At 41.3% G+C, this 20,137-nt stretch overlaps 1 pseudogene; it reads right to left on the bottom strand.

The window, feature by feature from the left end:
• Positions 1-6,230: 6,230 nt before the first annotated feature.
• Positions 6,231-6,687, bottom strand: LOC143393832 (tetratricopeptide repeat protein 9C pseudogene; annotated as a pseudogene).
• Between the last annotated feature and the right edge of the window lie 13,450 nt (positions 6,688-20,137).

Below are 20,137 nucleotides of genomic sequence, written 5' to 3'. Positions count from 1 at the left end.
GTTTTCACCATGTGCTTTTGTCTATAAGTGACACATGGATGTAGTTCCAGGTAAAGGTCGAAAGGTCCTCCTCATTCCACTGCAGTTCTGCTGCCCTCCACAAATTACCCTCCCACCCTGCAAAGGAGAGAATTTTCCCTGGATAATGGAGACATGGGAATGAAATGTGATCAGATATACAGCAATATTCTGGTTTGGTTTTCTTTTGTTGTTTTGTTTGTTACTAGGATTTGAACCCAGTGGTGCTTTAGCACTAAGCTACATACCCAGCTCCCCCCCACCACTTTTTGTGTGTGTGTGTGTGTGTGGGTGTGTGTGTGTGTGTGTGTGTGTGCGTGCCAGGGATTGAACTCAGGGGCACTCAAGCACTGAACCACATCCTCAGCCCTTTTTATTTTTTATTTACAGACACGGTCTTACTAAGTTGCTGAGGCTGGTCTTGAAATTGTGATCCTCCTGTCTCAGCCTCATGAGTTGATAGGATTACAGGTATGCACTCTTGCTCTTAGTCTTGATTTTCTTTCTTTCTTTTTTTCTTTTTCTTGTTTTTTGTGGTACTGGGGATCCAACCCAGGCCTCATACTTGCTAGATAAGCACTTTACCACTGAGCTACATTCCCAGCCCCCTTTGTTTTCTTTTAATTGAGATATAATTTACATCAAGTAAAAATATTGAAAAATGCAGTTATGCAACGTAATACCACAATCAAAATACAGAGCAGTTCCATCATCTGCTAAAATTCTCCTGTGCTCCTTGCTAATCAACCCCTCCTGTCACCCCAGCCCCCTGAAAACCATCACTGATCTAGCTTAATAGTTTTACCTATTTCAGAATTATAAATTTCTTTTCTTTTGTTCCTCCATGCTGGGAATTGACCCAGGGCCTTATGCATGCTAGACACATGCTCTACCACTGACCTGTATCACCTGCCAAAAAATGTTTTAATAGTAGTACTACTAATAACCATGGTACTGGGTATTTGCTGGGTCCAAGGAGTTATGCTAGGCCCTGTATCATGCCACAGAAAACTCCTAACAACCCAATGAAGAGGAAGAAACTGAAGTTAGGTAAGGCTAAGTAACTGTTATGCCCAATATTATTTAGCCAGTAGGTGACAGAAGCGGGAGCTGAGCCCAAGTCTTTCTGATGCCAAAATACGTGCTCTTCACCACAGCACTGCTGCCTCAGCTTAGGAACATAATGAAAGACTTTAGAATGTGAAGGGCCCTTAGAAATGACTTCATCACATGACCTCAAACCACTCCTCTTGATCAACCACAGCATAGCTGCCGTTAGCTCCAAGTTATGTAAGTGCCTTGCTCACTCCAGTTTGTAGAATAGTGAGTTGGAGAACCCTGGCTTGAGAATTCCTTAGGTGGACTGAGACCCTTATGTGGTTTGCACGGTCTGAAGTTGCCATGCACTTGACCCTGAAGGGAATTCAAGGGCTAATGAAGGGCAGTGTCTGTGAAGTAGGCACTTGGGTAAACACTCAGGTGCTCTTTCTAGGGGTGAGTTGGGCAAGTGCCACCAAAGCTGTCATATAACTTTCCAAAGTCCAGCTGTCACTTTCAACTGCCAGTGCTGAGCCTCGTGCTCCTGGCATTCCAGTCTGGGCTTGGTAGGGATGGCAGTGCCTGGTACAGACTGTCTGCTGGCCGAAGATACCACGGCCATATTACCCTCTTCTCTTCCGTCACTGCCAGTGGCTTATGTTACTTGAACAAGTCTCTCAAGGATCAGAACTGTTTAAGCTTTAAGTGTATTGATTAAAAGAAGTAAGTAAATAGGAATTATAATATATGAACAATGACCCTGTATTTTTAGAAATACTTTCTTCTAGGCCACAATTCGGTCCCGTGCCAACCACTTTTGGTGAAATTTATAGGCCAAATGCTGCAGCAATTCAAGAGAATGGGAGGAAATTTGCTTTGAAATAGGAGGAGAAACTGACCTGGCTGGATTGGTAACAGGTCCAAAGAACACAGTGTCCCTTGGATACTGATAGCTTCTGGAATGTCTGTTCTCATAGGTCAGGCCGACCCTCTGGCCAGTTGACTCATGGCAAGTGGAAATGGTCACAACATTTAGGGAAAGCTCATTACATCCTTACAGTGAGATTTGCTGATAAAGAAAGGAATGATGTTTACCATGAAAAGTGACATAAATGAAGCAGACTACAAAATGGTACCTACCATAGTATCATACTTACAAGTTTTCACAAATATAAATGTGCACATAGAAGAACATCTGGAAGAGCTGGGCATAGTGAGCACGCCTGGAATCCTGGTGACTCAGAAAGCTGAGTCAGGAGAATTGCAAGTTTAAAGCCAGCCTCAGCAACTTAACAAGACTCTGTCTCAAAACTAACAAGGGCTGGGGATGTAGTTCCGTGGTAGAGCTCCCCTGGATTCAATTCCTAGTAATAATTTTATACAGAGAAGTTGCAAAAAATCATCCAGGGAGTTCCTGTATATCTTTCACCCAAATCCCCTAGTGTTAACGTACTTCATAATCATAGTGCAGTAATTAAAACTAGGAAAATAACATTAAAACAGTCTTAAAATTTAACCTAGAGACCTTACTTAAATTTCATAATTTTCTCTATTAATGTCCTTTTTCTAGCCTAGGATTCCACATTGCGTTTAGTTGTCATGTCTCTTTGGTTTCCTTCTGAGAGAGTTCCTCAGATGTTCTTTATCATTATATTTGTATTAATTTGTAAATTTAAAGATAACCAAGGAAACTTTGTCTTCTTCTCCTTGTTCCCTTCTTTCTGAATAATTTAGTCTAAAGCCATTAGCTTGGGTCAAAAAGTATCCATCAGTAGGAGTGCAAGTTCCAGTGGCCTGTCACAGAGTACAGTGGCCCAAGAGGGGTGAGGGAGCATCTGTGAATGGGGGTGGTGGTGGCCCAACAGTGTTGTCAGGGTCTGCGTAGGGTGAGGAGGGAATCTACACCAGTGAAGAGGGTGCCTATGCAGAGCTATGACAGCTGAAACAGATTGAAAAGAGATTGGTTACACACAGGGCTAGGAAGTGCATTGATTAAAATAAGTAAGTACATAGGAATTATAATGTATGAAGTTGGGTGTCTGCCTATCAACGAGAAATTCCATATGGAGGGGAAGATAGCTAGAATTAATTGTGGTGGTGGATTAGAATTAAAGATAACTGCATGAACTTATGGCCTTGTACGTAAAAACAGATGCAGAAATAAATAATAGATTTTCCAGCTCTATCCTCTGAGAGGGCAGGAGGAGCAACAACTCAATAGCAATGAGCACAGCTTATACCCAGGTTTTGGCTTCTAAATACAATTCTCTACTAAAAGAAACAAAAGCTTTTTGGAGAAATGGCTGATTATAAGACTTGGCCAAGAAAGGACAGAATGTAATGGAAATAAATGTCTTTTTTTTGTTTGTTTGTTTCAAGAATGCTAGAAGCATGTCAAAAGGACACAGATGTCAGCATGAAGGGACTCCTGCTTGCTAAATCTGAGATAATTTGAGCATCAAGTTTAACAATAACAGAAATTCTGATCCACTCAATAAAATGGGAATAGAATCTATACTGAAATAAAAGAACAATAAGTGAGGTGGCAAGAAAGCTTTTTCTGATTATGGAATGTCAAATAATTAATGTAGAATGAAAATGGAATAAAAAAATCACTTTGGCAACAACAGTAGTAATTCAACCAAGAGCCATCAAGCAGTGGGTGAAAGTTGAATGAGGAATGGACATTTATGTAACTTCAAAGTATCTTGCAACAAATATTTGTAATCACAAAGGGAAAAAAGAAGTACCAGTACAGTAGAGAAACCTGGAAGACACAATTCAATCAAGTGACCAAGATTAACATAATAAGCAATGAACAAATCAACACCCAACTGCTGGGATTGTAGCTTAATGGTAGAATACTTGCCTAACATGTGAGGTCCCAGGTTTGATCCCCAGTATTCTCCCACTCAAAAGAAAAAACAATCAAAGACCGATTAATGTAAAACACACAGCATTACTTTTGTGATATTTCTGACACCTAAATCTATTCAGGAGGAAACATCAAACATAAGATTAGGAACTTTCTAGAAAACGACTCACCTGTAATCTTCAAAAATTAAAAGATCAGGAAGAACTGGAGAATTCTCCAGATTAAAGCAAAACGAACAGCCATGACAATTAAATCCGATACATGATCCTGGATTGAATCTTTTTGCTATAAAGGATATTATTGGGACAATTAGTGAAGCCTGAGTAGAAGTCATATTAGACAACAGTAATGTATCTATGTTGGTTCCCTTTTTAATTATTATTATATTATTGTAAAGAGAAAATACTGGGGCTGGGGCTGTAGCTCAGTGGTGGAGTGCTTGCCTTGCACATGTGAGGTACTGGGTTAGATCCTTAGCACTACATTAAAAAAAATGAAAAAACAAAATAAAGGCATGCTGTCCATCTACAACTACAAAAATAAGTAAATAAAGAGAGAAAGTACTCATGGAAAAGAAACAATTATTTATCTACCCAACCCTTGCTACTTCTCTGATATTTTCTACCTAAGCTGGTATTACCACTATCTACTCAGAAACTCAAGCTTGAAACGAGAGTCATCCTTGACAACCTTCTTACAACCTAAAAGCCCATTTGGAATAGTCTCAGTATCTATTAATAGACCAATGATATTAGGAAACATCTGTGCCTTAGGATATTATATTGCTATTCAGAGGAATGGAGTAGGCCTCCATAGCAACATAAAAATAAAAGGAGAGAGTTGTGAAACAGAATATGAAGATCTCATTTTTGTCAATTTTTGTCTGTACATGTCAATACATGTACAGACCAAGGTGTGGAGAAGGATGTATTTAAAGCTGTTATCTTTTCTCTCTTTGGGGTGAGATTATGACTTTTCTTTAATTCTGTCCTGTTTGAATTTTTTAACAGCCAAACATTTTTAAAAAGAACAAGGGCAATATTACTTTTGAAGAAAATTTTTAATAACAAATGCTGTGGCAGAGACTTATTAAGGAAATAAAAGCTATTCATCTTCAAAAAACTTCAAATTTGATAAGACTGTCTTAGTTCATTTTCTGTTGCAACAAATATTTGATGGGGTATAGCTCCCCACACACTCAGACTGGGTAATTCATAAATAAAAGAAATTTAGATCTCACAGTTCTGGAGGTTGGGAAGTCCAAGATCCAAGAGCTGCCTCCAGTGAGGGCCCACTTGTTACATCGTAACATGGCAGAGGGCATCCTCTGGCAAGGGAGGGGGAGAGGGAGAGTGAGGAGGTTGGGAGCAAGGGAACAAAGGGTAGAAAAAGAAGGAAACAGAGAGAGAACTTCTATAATGAAGTCACTGTCACAATAATGACATTAATCCATTCATGAGATTTTCAATGGTTTGAATGTTTATCTTGGAATTCATGTGTTGGAAACTTAATTCCCAAAGTCTCACACACATACACACACACACACACACACACACACACACATGCACATGTTTGTGTGTGTGTATGTGTAATTTTTAATATTCCATTTTAATACATTTTGGCCAAATTTATGATTATCTAGTTTCACTTAAAACTTATTTCCCAGTTTATCTGAGAAAACAAAAGGAGAAATTCCTTTCTCCCCATCCTTACCATTTCATCCTCTTCTAGCCTTCTTTATGAACACATCTAACAACATCTACCATTAAAATCTATGCCAGAGATATGATTAATTCTTTAGTGGCCCACCCAGAGCTTATGAAAGTTTTCTGATTGTATTTTTCAGGTAAATACCCTTAGCAATAATATGTATTGAGAGCTATTCAAATATACAGATGAATAGACAAAAAACGACATGGGTGGTATAAGTAGCAAAGAGTTTATGTAGAATAGGAAACAAAACAGAAATTAACCAGGATTAGAAGTCCAGCTGAGTGCAGTGGTGCACACCTATAATTCCAGCAGCTCAGGAGGCTGAGGCAGGAGGATCACAAATTCAAAGCCAGCCTTAGCAATTTAGCAAGACTCTAAGCCACTCAGTGAGACCCCAACTCTAAATACAAAAAAAAAAAAAAAAAAAGGCTGGGGCGGTGGCTCAGTGGTTAAGTGCCTCTGGGTTCAATCCCTGGTACAAAAAGAGAAGTCCAATGTTAATTTCTTTTGCTGAGGCTCAGGTTTCCCCTTGATGAGTCCTTAGTGGTCCACCCAAGTTCAAGTTCAGGATTACCTTTCTTCTTTATTAACCAAACATGCCAGATAAGAGCTACTTCTCTTCCCTGTGCAGCTGCTGAGTGCCATCAGTGTCAGCTGGAGGTTCCCCTAGTGGACATTGGCATCTCTAGTCTCTCTAATTTTTGCAGATGAAAAAAGGCTTCTCCGGCCTGATTCAAGGCCTTGGCATAATCTAGCTGCCATTCCAGGACTTTCTCACTGTTTTCTCTTACTCATTTATAGTTCCCTGGCTCCATCTGAAGGAGACAGGCAGGTCTCCTGTGGTAGCAGTGTGTCTGGGTGGTGTGCCGTTTGTGTTCTCGTTCAGGTAGGACAGATAGGCCCTGAGGTCCAGACTTGGATCCAGACCCTCCAGCTGAAGCAGAGCTTCGTGGCAGCTACTCATGGCCTCTTGGTACTTGCCTTCTGGTAGTTCCGCTTCCCTTCTCCCTATACAGCTGAGTCTCCTATAGGTGCTTCTCCATTATTCTCTGGTGCCCAGGTGCTCTTAGGGAACTAGGAAGTGAAGAGTAACTGAAGATCCGTGGCTGGGAGCCAACCTCAACGGGCAGAAAATTATTCTTCTCTAGAAGGCTCCCCCGCCCCACCAAGGAAATTAGCTATGCTTGTTTCTGTTATAGTTCCCCATCTTTCCTCTCTGCAGTATTTTCTAGTTTTCAAAAGTACAGGGAAGTATTTAGATGGGAAGCTAAAGTCACTTTCTTTTCTTTCTTTCTTTCTCTCTCTCTCTCTCTCTTTTTTTTTTCTTTTTGGTACTGGGGATTGAACCCAGGGGTACTTTACCATCAAGCCCTTTTTCTTTTTTATTTAGACACAGGGTCTTGCTAAGTTGCTGAGGGTCTTGCTGAATTGCCCAGGAGGATCTCCAGCTTGAGATCCTTAGCCTTCCAAGTTCCTGTGATTATAGTAATTCACCACCATGCCCAGTTTAATTGAATTTAAACAGGCCCAAAGCTATATGTTAACAATATTTGAAGGTGTGAATTTTGGGAGAGATTGGGTCATGAGCATCCTGCCTCATGAGTGGATCAATCTGTTCATGAATTAATGAATCAATGGGTTATTGAGGGAGTGGCTTTCTTATATAAGTGAGCTCTCCGGTGCCCTTACTCTGTCTTGCCGGGTGACGCCCTCCACTGTGTCTGAAGGGCCATCACCAGAGGCTAGGGAGATACTGGTACCATGAATTTCCCAGTCTCCAGAATTATCAGAAATACATTTCCATCCTTGATCAATTACTCGGTCAATGGTAATCAGTGATAGCAACAGAAAAGGGACTGTTAGGGGTGGAACTCTTATGACCTAGCCACTCTTAGGTCCCAGATTTTAATATCTTCACAGTGGCAATTAAATTTCATAATGAGTTTTGGAAGAGACATCCTAATCACTGCAGGGATAATGTAAAAATTATTTATACGTGAAATGGAATACCTAACAAAACAACACAGAAGAAACGTAAATAAAGAGGCAAGGTCAGCTTTAAAAAAAAAAGAAAAAAATAACATTGGAGGAAATGAGAAAAAAAGACGGATACTAGAAGACTTGAAGAGGCTGAGAATGGGGCACTGTAGGGAGGTCTTGGCTATGAGATGACTCTGATAAAGGGAGGGTCATGGGAGACAGGGAGAAGGCTGTGTTCCAAGAGTGGCAGGGTGGGGAGTGGGTCCTCAGTTTAGACATTTTAGCCAGGTGGAAGGATGGCTGGAATACTCAACCTAGCAGGATGGATGGGCAGTTTCTTCCTGAGTTTTTGTCTTTCTACCACTAAGGTACACCCCAAGCCAAATTTCTTCCATTTTTTATTTCCACTTCCTTTGCTGTTCAGGGGTAAACGTATCCTTATTCACTCCAAGGAAAACACAAGCAAAACTCCCTTAATGGAACCAAAAGAGTTGACCTAAAAAGATATTTTATGAAAAAACTAAAGGAATACAAAAGAAAATAAAATGTCTGATAATACAACATGAACACAATTAAGCCACTTCTAGCTAAGTGTTTTTTTTGTTTTTTTTTTGTTTTTAATTTTAGGAGATTATGTGGCAGACTTGGTGGTGCATATCTTTAATATGCAACTCAGGAGGTTGAGGCAGGAAGATTACAAGTTCTGGGACAGTTTGGTCAATTTAGCAAGACCCTGACCGCCCCTGGGTTCAATCCCTAGTGCCTCAAAAGAGAAAACGTTAAGAAAAGAAAAATTCTGTGAAAATATTCAAGATTTGTAGATAGCCCTTGGTTTCCCTGCTCCTAAAATGATCTCATGCTAACACTTTGCAGGTGTCTGGTCTGGCTTCTTATCCTGCCTCTTAGCCATGTAGTCTCTGTGCCGTTTGTTTTTCTAGTCCAGGGAAGCTCGTCCAACAAATACATCTTGTTCCGTGTAGGACAAACTCCAGCCTATTAAACTCAACCTCTGGAACCTCTGGAGTCCTCTCATTCTCTCCTAGTGCAGTTAGTATAAAGGCCCCACCTAGTCCACAGCTGAGCTGTTGGGCAATACAGATGACATCTCTAGGCCCTTCCCACTTAGGATCTTGTCTTCACCCACTTCAGAAACATTCTGTGATGATTCACTCAAATAAAGTCCTACACATGAGGGTCTTGTAAAAATCTGCCTGTTACTGTTTCACAACATAATAACCACATAATAAACACACCATTCTCGAAGTATGAATTAGTGCATTTACAATATGAGGAAGGTCACGCTTATTTACCAAGTGAGACGGTAAAATCTTGCCTTCAGGGCACATGTCCGGTAGACTCAGGAGTAACTTTGTATACAGGTGAGGGCTTGAGGTACTCTTCTTGAACTATTCTATTTTGGAGCTATTTTCTTTGAGATTTAACAAATAATTGTGCAAATTTCATTTCAATAAATTATTTTTAATGACATCTATCTCCAATTCAACATGGGGATATTTGTAAAATCCATCTCAAAGTATAAGTAACTTAAATTCCTTTGGTTAAAATAATTAGATGGTGCACACCTATAATCCTAGCAGCTTGGAAGGGTGATATAGAAGGATCACAAGTTCAAGGCCAGCCTCAGCAATTTAGCAAGGCGCTAAGCAACTTAACCAGACCCTCTCTCAAAATAAGAAATAAAAAGGGCTGGGGATGTGGCTTGTGGTTGAGCACTCCTAGTTTTAATCCCTGGTACAAAATAATAATAATAATAATAATAACAACAACAACTTAATACAATTTTCAGGGATAATTCAGTTTGAGGGTGATTCTTTTGTAGACTTTTCTAAGGTAAGGGTCTGGACCAGGGCATATAAGATGAATAGACTTGTTTTGTTTGTTTGTTTGGTGCTGGCAATTGAACCGAGGGCTTTGCGCATGCTCAACTCATGCTTTACCACTGAGCTACACCCCTACCTTAGACTTGTAATTATATATTTATTTTACAGACTCTTTTGTAGCGTTTTCTTTGTGCTTGGTTTTATACAAGTAGGAACTCATGCTTCTCTAACAGCCCTCTGATATGGGTACTGTCAGTTCCATAGAGCTGGGACACAGATAGGTTGAGTGATGTACTTAAAGCTTCACAGTTACTAAGTGGTAGAGTTGGGATTTGAACCCAGACTTCAGGGCTTCAGGGCTTGCATCTTTAAACACCAAATTAAGGTGCTTGTGTATTGTGATGAAGCGGGGGACTCCAAGGTCTGAATGCCCTTCCTAGAAGTTATGATGAGAGTTGCATAAAGAAGAGAACAGTTTCTACAAAGTTCCTGTCACATCAGCTCTGTTTAGAAATCATACATGCTTTTTGATTTAGAAGAGAGATGCTTGTCTTCTCTGGTCCTTTCCCAGAATATCAGCTGCTCTGCACAGGGGACCTCCTTCCCAGCCCTGAACTGGGAGCAATCAGGAGCCAGCCTCCTGCAGACTTAAGCTTTCCTGCCATTCTGAGGTCCCAGACCAAACCTGGCCTGACAGCTGGGCCTGACTCACTGCTTTCTCTGCCTCCTCCCTCTCCACCATAAATGTCAATAGCCTGACCTAGGTGCTTTCCTTAAGTGTTTTGAGACACGCCTGGACTGTGAAAGGAGCCTCACCTGACACCCTGCCCGCACATTCAGGCAGTAGACCACTGTCAAACCTGTCTCCATCTTCACGTTTGCTGGACATTTTATTCCCTCACCCTTCTACAAGTAACACGGGCTGGTGCCCATTTAGACAGCCTCACTGGGCTTGTTATTCTGAGCAATTTACCTCCCATTTCCTCCAGGGCAGAAGACAGGTTCCCCAGGGAGAGAAAAAGGAAAATGTTCTGAGCTTCCAGTCAACAGGTGTTCTGCACATGTGTCTTCCTTAGAGCTGAAACAAAAGGCAGGCTGTATCCCAGCTGCAGACAGAGGTCTGGCCTCCTTCACATGTCTGGATCCACAGCAACCAGCCCCAGGGAAAACTGGGATTCTCATTACTTTTGAACTCTTGTAGGAAGTACTGAACTTGCACCCTTCAGTTAACTTGGGGATTAATGGTTGAGCTTCCGTGACTTCATCCCTGGAGTTTTTCAAATCAAAATGAGTGGTGGTTTTCTTCTCTTCTCTTCTCTTCTCCTCCTCTTCTTCTTCTTCTTCTTCTTCTCTCTCTCTCTCTCTCTCTCTCTCTCTCTCTCCAATGCTGGGGATGGAACCTGGAACCTTGTGCAGGCTGGAGAAGGGCTCTACCACTAAGCTATGTGCCCAGATCATTTCCTCTTTATTTTGAGACAGGGTCTTGCTTAGTTGCAGGGGTGGGCCTCAAACTTATGATCCTCCTGCCTCAGCTTCCTGAACAGTTGGGATGATAAGTATGTATCATTCACTGTGCCTGGTCCAGATAGCAGACTTTTAATACACGGGTCTGGGGCAAGGGTACCTCTTACCCAGAGGTATATGAGAATACTGCTAGGAATAAATAATTCCTCTTCCATAACCTTCCTCCTCTGTGGAGACTCAGTCTTCTCTGAGTTCTTGCCCTCACCTCTGACCCTCCTCCCACAGGGAGGAAGCCAGTAGGGAGGTAGCAGTTCAGAGGTCAATGCCACTTGCACATGTCCACAAGCAGTTCAGCAAACCACCTTCTCATCAGCTGGTCAGATTTCTTATCAGCTCCCAGGCTTCTAACAATTGCTAATAACCAATGCATTGGACAGAAGCCACTCCCCAGGGGTAAAGTGGGCATTCCCAGCCAAATGCCATGTATGGAATGGAGATGGGGGAATCCTGTTAATCATGTCTGGGCCGTTCATTTTCAGATAGCTTTGCTCCCTAGATAGGGGAGCACAATCAGAACATCCTGATATGTCTCTGCCCTCCTCCCAACCATCCCCTCACATACCTGTTTAGGGTATTCCTGCTATTCTGCCAAGAAAACAAGAGGGCCCTGCTGGCTTGCATAAGACTTTCTGATTTTCCCTAGATATTCCACACCTCCTTGATAAAAAGGACCAGCATTCATTCTGCTTCTTTGTTTTATAGACTGTTTTATGACTAGAAATAACCTGCTTATTGTAAATCTCTCTTGTGGGATTTACAGAAGTGTCGCCTCTTCTATTTGCTGGGCTCTTTCACACATTTATTTAGCTTTATCCATTATTTGGGGAAAACATTTTATATTCTAAGTCTTAATTATACAAGAAAGAAATATTGCCCAACAAACACAGTCCTTACTGTATTGATTAAGGTTTTCTTAATTTAGAAGGTAGTTCTAACTTCTGTGATGGTTCTTCAGCTCTTTAAATTTTCCCTAGGAATGGTATCTGTTTGAGCCTGGGCAATCAAGGTTGCAAAATGCTTTCTTCAAGAAATAAACTCAAGTTTATTATTGCTTCAAGTTTTACAGACTGTCTTCTTCGCAAGGAAAAGGCAAAACTATATTATAGTTTTGATTTTTTTTCAGTCAATAATGCCTAGTTTTGTCCCTGACTTATATCTGTCTTTGTGTGTGTGTGTGTGTGTGTGTGTGTGTGTGTGTGTGGTGTTGGGGATTAAATCCAGGGCTGTTCTACCATGGAGTTACATCTCCAGTTCTCTCCAAAACCCTGCTTTTTAAAAAATATTTTATTTTTTAGTTGTAGATGGACACAATATCTTTATTTTATTTTTATGTGGTGCCGAGGATCAAACCCAGAGCCTCGAACGTGCTAGGTGAGTGCTCTACCACTGAGCCACAACCCCAGCCCCTAAACCCTGCTTTAAAAAAAAAAAAAAAAAAACTTATTTTTATTTTTTGGTACCAAGGAATGAACCCAGGGACACAACCACTGAGCCACATCCCCAGCTTGGGACAGGGTCTCCCTAAATTGCTTAGCGCCTTGCTAAGTTGCTAAGGCTGGCTTTGAGTTTGTGATCCTCCTGCCTCACCCTCCTGATTCCCTGGGTTACAGGTATGTGCTACTGTATCTGGTTTTCACATCTGTCTTTAACATCATGGAGTTGATGAGATTTTCATCCTCTCTCCTGGTATTTTGTACACATGCACACATGCATGTGTGTTTATGTGTGTATGTGTATAAAATATACATATAACATAAATATAACATACAATTTACCATTTTAATTATATTTTTTGATTTTATTTTGTTTTATTTTTCTGGTATTGGGGTTTAATCCAGGACACTTAACCACTGAGCTTCATCCCCGATCCTTTTTTTTTTTTTTGAGACAAGGCCTTACTAAAGTTGCTGAGGCTGGCCTTCAACTTGCAATTCTTCTGTCTCAGCCTCCCAAGGCATGGGATTACAAGCATTTGGTATACTGCTTGGTTTATTTTATTTTAATTTGTACATTATAATTATACAAAATAGTTGGATTTGTTATGCCACATTTATATATACAGATAGCATAATTTGATCAAACTCATTCCATTTAAAAATTTTTTAAATGTATGATTCAGCAGTATTAAGTACATTCACAATGTTGTGTAACTATTGCTACTATTTCTAAAACTTTTTTTTTTTAATCTCTCTAAACAGAAACTCTGGACCATTAAACAATAACTCTCCATATCCTAGTGTTTCTATCTTCAGTTTGTGTAAGAGCCAAAACCTGAGTTGGAGCATTGGCTTTGCCCCTCACTAGCCCTGGGGCCTTGAACAGTTTACCTGATCTTTTTTTTTTTTTTTTTTTTTGGTATTGGAAATTGAACTCAGGGCATTCGACCACCGAGCCACATCCCCAGCCCTATTTTGTATTTTATTTAGAGACAGGGTCTCACTGAATTGCTTAGTACCTCGTTTTGGCTGAGGCTGGCTTTGAACTCTCGATCCTCCTGCCTCAGCCTCCCAAGGCACTGGGATTACAGGCGTGGGCCACTGCACCTGGCTACTACCTGATCTTTTAAAGACACAATCACCTGCAAAATGGAGCCAGTAAGAATAAGAGCCCTCATAGGGTTGTTCTAGTCATGCAATACCACAAGCAAAGGGCAGTGCCTGGAACAGCACAAGCTCCCCCAAAGCTCCAGCTGGCGCTGCCACCTGCTTTGCCCAGCCTCCTCCTGTCATTGGTGGCCCCTGATTCAGACGACGCTCTCTGCTGTGATCCCCAAGTCCCCACAATCTCACTCCACTGGTCTAGACCTGGCTCCTCCACTCCTCCACTCCTCTACTCCTCCAACCCCAGGAGCAGGGGTTGGGACATTCCTTAATCTTCATGATAATATTTGTCAAGTGTTTACAGATGGTGAAACTGAACACAGAGATAAATGCTAAGTATCAAGAAAGCCACCCAGTTTTTAGGTGAAAGAGATAGGATTTGAATATATTATGACTTCATAGCCCATGTTCTCAACCACTGGACTATGAGGCCTTGGTGTGCTGATAACACATCATCTGGTGATGTTGGTCATCTGGTGACGATGACAGCATAAGCAGAACTAAAGGAGGAAATTCAAGCTCACACATAAAGTCAATAGCATGGCCTAGAAGACAGTCTACTTATTTCGATCATCACCAGATCTCCCTGTCCCCCTGCCTCTGGCTGTGTTGCAGGTGTAATCAATAGAGTCATGCCGAAAGTCACCGGGGAATCAGGTACTGTAGTTAACGTCCCCTTTCTTAGAGGGAGGCCTGAGTCTTGAATTTGGTGGGCACAGGCAGTAGCTGTGGCTTCTCTCCTGGAGTGTTGCTTTGATGGGGTCCCTCATCTGTCTTCCCACAGATCAGCCAAAACACATGTGTGGAACTGCCTAAGGAAGAGTGTCACCACTCATCCACCCACTGTCACCTTTCTGATTCTCAGTCCCCCAACAAACCTACCTTTAAGAGTTTATTAATGGCTGGCTGTCATGGCAGATGCCAGACTGAGGCAGGAGGATAGCAAGTTTAAGATCAACCTCAACAACTTAGTGAGACCCTGTCTCAAAAGATAAAATAAAAACGGCTGAGAGTGAAGCTCACTGATAAAGTGCCCCTGGGTTCAATCCCAAACAGTCCCTATCCCCTCCCCAAAATAAGAGAGCTCATATATAATGGCATAATTTGGCGTGAACACACTCTATATACAGAGTTACAAAAAATTGTACTGTGAATGGATAATTATGAATGTAATGCATTCCACTATTGTCATGTATGTAAGAAATAAATTAATTAAAAAAATACACCAAAACGTTTATTAACTGAGTGTGGCTGGTTTCCTGTTTCCTTCACAAGCTAGTTGGGGAGACACCTCTCATTCATGTTTTCACATTGATTTTTTTTTTTTTTTTTCTCTTTTAAGAACACATGGGTGCTTAACCACTGAGCCACATCCCAGCACTTTTTATTTTTTATTTAGAGACAAAGTCTCACCAAGTTGCTTAGGGCCTCAGTAAGTTTCTGAACCTGGCTTTGAACTTGTGATCCTCCTGCCTCAGCTTCCCCAGCCACTGGGATTACAGTTGTGCATCACTGAACTCAGCTCATGTTGATTTCTTAAAATAGATTTGTGCACTTCCCTCAGTTGGAAGAGAAAGCTTTCTTCTTTGTCTTCGAGAGGTGACGAAATTTATCAATCATGTTTGTTTGAAATTTATCAAACACAAATTCCACTCAATTTCTGTTTCTAGAATAGATAGAACACTACACATGGCCACTAAAGCAAGCACGGCTTCCCACTACTGCCCATCACGCAGCCAGCATTCAGGAGTTTAAAGAGGCAAAACATCAACATCGTTTAGGACCTTCAAGTGTACGTCATGCAACGTGATTCTATACTGGGTTTTTCAACTCCAAGGCTATCCCTAGCTATTTTAGGGAATAATATATATATATATATATATATATTTTTTTTTTGGGTGGCTCTGGGGATTGAACCCAGTGATGCTTTACTGCTGGGCTACATCCTCAGCCCTTTCTATATTTTATTTTGAGACTAGGTTTCCTAATTTTCCCAGCCTGGCCTCCAACTTGTGATCCTCCTCCTGCCTTAGCCTCTGAAGTCACTGGGATTACCGCACTTAGCTAGGGGATCTTAATGATGAACTTCTCAGAAAATGAATTTTAAGTCATTTTGGCCTCCAAATAGATGCATCCATGTATTTCTAAGAACAGAATAGCATGGGATGTGGCATGAAGTCAAGACCTTGGGTGGGGGTGTAATTATGAATCAGAATAAGTTACTCTGTAAAGCATATAGGTGTGGCTTTGTGGTTTAGTTCCTTGGTTTTGGTGTTGGGCTCTAGGGGAGGATATTTATCTGAAAATATGCAAATGGAGGATGGGGTGTAGCCCAGTGGGATGCTTGTATGCCAGAGGCCCTGGGCTCAGTCCCCAGAATCACAAAGAAATCCCCAGTAAAACTCTCCCCCCCACCAAAAAAAAAAAAAAAATACAGTACTACAAAGAAAAACAAAACAAACAAAAAAGCTCCCTGCAAATAGGAAGACTTCAAGGAACATTACTACAGCTACATGTAGACTATTCTTAGGGACGGGGAGTAGCTCAGTGGTAGAGCACTGGCCTACCATGTGAGAGGCCCTGGGTTCTACCCCCAGCACTACCAAAACAAAATAGACACAAAATTCCATTTTTAACAAGTAACAGTCTGGGTGACTGGGTGTGGAGGATGGAGAGGGAAACTAAACGGCAGAAGGCAGGTGCTGTAGACAGGCAACCTGCTTGGACCAGGAGTTATGTGCTGAGATATGTAGCAGATGCAAGATAATTAAAATATTTACCACCACGAGCCTAACTATTAGATGAAATCATCCAAGCCACAAATGGTAACAATGCTTTTCATTTTTAAATCATCCAGAAGTTGTAAACTATAGTGATCAACTAGAAACACTGAATATTTTTTTAACAAGAGTTAACGATCCAATTTGTGTTTATGAGTAACTTTTTTCTTTGTCTCCCTCTAAGTTAAGAATCGGCAAACCGCTGCCTGCTGGTCCATCTGTTTTTATTTGACCCTTATGTTAAGAATGTCATTTTTAAATGGTTGAAAAAAAGTCAAAAAAAGACTATTTCATAATAAATGAAAATTATCCAGAATTCAAAATCGGTGCTCAACAAACTTCTATAGGAACACAGCCACACTCATTCATTTATGTGGTGTCTATTATTTTATGGGTGCTCTACTGCTGAGCTATTTTATTTTTTATTTTGAGACAGTGTCTTGCTAGGTGCTGAGATTGGACTTGAACCTGCCATCCTCCTGCTTTGGTCTCCCCAGTTGCTAGGATCACAGGTGTGTGCCACCTTCCCAACATGCTTATTCTTTCTTTTGAGCTACAAGAACAGAGGTGAGTAGTTTCACAGAACTGGCCCTCAAAACTTAAAAAATATTTACTATCTCTTTGCAGAAAAAGTTTGCCAACTCCTGTTCTAAGACATGCTCCCAAACATGAACTGTTTGTAGTTGTTTCTTGGAAGGGGTTTTGATGACAAATAAATTGGGAAATACCATTTTAAAAGAAATCAAGAGCTGGGCACCGTGGCACATGTCTGTAATTCCTGTGGCTCCAGAGGCTGAGCCAGGAGGATCATGAGTTCAAAGCCAGCCTCAGCCAAAAAAAAAAGTGAGGCACTAAACAACTCAGTGAGACCCCATCTCTAAATTAAATACAAAATAGGGCTTATTGATCAATTGCCCCTGAATTCAATCCCTGATACCAAAAGAAAAAAAAAAAAAAAGGAAAAAAGTAAAAAGAAATCAAACCAGTTCCTTTAATAAGTTAATGTGTCTTGGAAATCTAAAAAGAATGGGGATGAGGGAAAGACAATATTTCCCAAACTTATTGGCTGTGGAACTCTTTTCTTTTTTTAATGGGTTCTTTTGTGGCACTCATTTTCCAGAGAATATGACTTGTTGGTAAGTACTGCTGAAAAGCAATTGCTGATTTATATATACACCATGGGGAGAAAAAAAAATTCTGCTACTAAAAGAAACTGGCAGTAGACTTTTCTGGGTGAAGCCTGGTTTTTTATTTCACAAAGCACTTTAGTAGATCATTTAGTCACTGTTATGGTTTAGATATGAGGAATCCCCTAAAAACTCATGGGTAAGATAATATAAGAATTTTCAGAGGTGAAATGATTAGATTACAACAAGTATAACCTAATCAGTGTAACTGGGCAGGTGAGGTGTGCTAGAAAGGACGGGTCACTGGGTCACATGCCTTTGGGTTTCTATTTTGTCCCTGGTGAGCGGAGCTCTTTCTGATTCCTGTTTGCCATGTTCTGAGCTGCTTTCCTCCACTTCACCTCTGTCCGATGTTCTGCCTCATCCTGGGCCTCGAGCTATGGAGTCAGCCGACCATGCACGGATCCTCTGAAATACGAGGCAAAATAAAATTTTCCTCCTTGAAGTTCTTGCCAGAGCTTTTGGTCATAGCAATGAAAAAGCTGAGTAAAACAGTCATGGATGTGGAAGATAGAAAGCATCGAGTGCTCAATGATTCTGCACAGTACTGGGAGGGTTCTGGGGCTGGACCAGGGGGCACTGAGAGGTGAACAGGACAGGAAAAGACAGGATGTGAAGGGGCTGTAGGAGCTCAAGAAGAATCAAAGAAACCTGGTATGTAAGTTGGCCAGTGAGAACTCCCTGTGGCAGAGAACAGCAGGACAATGACCAAGAAGAGTTCTACAATGAATGGAGATGAGGGAAAGAGAAAAATTTCAAAATGCAGTCTAGGGCTTGGGTGTGGCTGTGACACAGTGGTAGAGTGTGAGGGCCTGAATCTGATCCCCAGCATTACCAAACAAAACAAATACCCTGCTCCCCCCAAACAAACAAAAGGTGGTGGGACAAACCTGTAATTCCAGCAGCTCAGGAGGCCGAGGCAGGAGGATGGAGAGTTAAAAGCCAGCCTCAGCAACAGTGAGGCACTAAGCAGCTCTAAATAAAATACAAAGTAGGGCTGGGGATGGGGCTCAGTGGTTGATAGCCCCTGAGTTCAATGCCCTGTATTCATAAAAACAAAAACCAAACCAAACCAAGCAAACAAAAAAAATCCCAAGTGCAGCAAAATATGCCATTAGAGGTACTAAAATACAAAGCTCTTCTCTTTCAACTGGTGTCTCTCTCTTGATTTTTTTATACTGCTTTTAATTTGCTATTTAATATCATGCGCCCTTGGGCCTAGGGAGATCCAGGAATGCAGATCCCTGCAGGTAGGGAGTGGGGTGGAGGGTACAGTGGACGGCTCTGCGACTTGAGTATGCATGTGCCACTCACCAGCTACAGGTTTTCCCTCCCATCAGCCCTCCTAGCCAAGGGTGGAGAATTCGAACAGGCATCTTCCCTTTCCCATATGCCAGCCACTCCACCCCATGCTGGATGAACAAGAGTCAGGGAAAGGGAATACCACTCAGAGGAGGGAGCCGGTGGTAGGATTTTAGGGACAGCTGAGAACTTAGGCAGGGGATTGGTTGAAGGAGTCCAGGCTCCAGGTCCCTGATGCATGTCACATTACCGGGTCAGACTTCACTCACAACCTGCAAATTTAAAAGGAAAATTATTAAGAATTTCACAGAGTGTGAAAACCCAAGTGTTAGACCCTTCTGAACACAGGTCCTGCTATGGTTTGGATATGGTTTGAGTGTCCCTCAAGGCTTCATGTGTCGAAATTTAATCCTCATGCAAGGTATTAAGAGGGTAGAAATTTAATCTGACTGTAGTGTTTAGAGGTGAGGCTTCTGGAATGTGATTAGATTAGAATTAGATAAAGTTAATGACTGAATCCTGGTGGCTTTATAAAGAGGAAGAGAGATCAGAAATGCGCACACATATACACATGTGCTATCTGTTTCTTGCTATGTGTTACCCTGTGCCACCTTGGGACTTTGCCAGCAAGAAGACCATCACCAGTTGTGGGCCTTTAACTTCAAGAACTTTAAGCTACATAAACCTCTTTTCTTTATAAAGGTGGCCTGCCTCAAGTATTTCATCACAGTGATGAAAAGCGGACTAATACAGGGCTCTGTGGACTGTATTGCGTACCCATGAATCCAGCCCTGATGATGTCTAATCACTTTTACTTTTTTAAATAAGAAGAAATCATCCCCACACCTTTAATTATACACCACAGATAAAACTTCCTGCATTAAAAAAAAAAAAAAAAAAAAAAGAAAAAAAGAAAAATTGTGTTGGGCCAGCAGTTGCCTTGGGAAATTCAAAGCAAAAGGAACTGATTTCCTTGTCTGGGTAGATGCCAGCTGAAGGAACAAAACAGTTACCAGGAGTCAAGGTGAGGCTATTTAGAGCTCAACACAAACAAGAAAATGGATGAGCAGTGGCCAGGAGAATACACTCCCATTGGGAGCATATGGACATTTTGGGTTTCCAGCCATGCGAGTGACCAGTGCCAGCTGGAGGACCTGGAGATAGTCAGATGGCCAACACTTAGGTTTCCCACAGTCTGACTTAATGCTTTACGAGAAAATGTTAAAAAAATATGTAAAAATAATCTAAAGATATTTAGTAGTCTATTTTTAAAGAATAT

Source organism: Callospermophilus lateralis, chromosome 3 (assembly GCF_048772815.1).
Source record: "Callospermophilus lateralis isolate mCalLat2 chromosome 3, mCalLat2.hap1, whole genome shotgun sequence".
NCBI classification, from domain to species: Eukaryota; Metazoa; Chordata; class Mammalia; order Rodentia; family Sciuridae; genus Callospermophilus; species Callospermophilus lateralis.
This window is presented reverse-complemented; position numbering and strand designations above follow the sequence as displayed.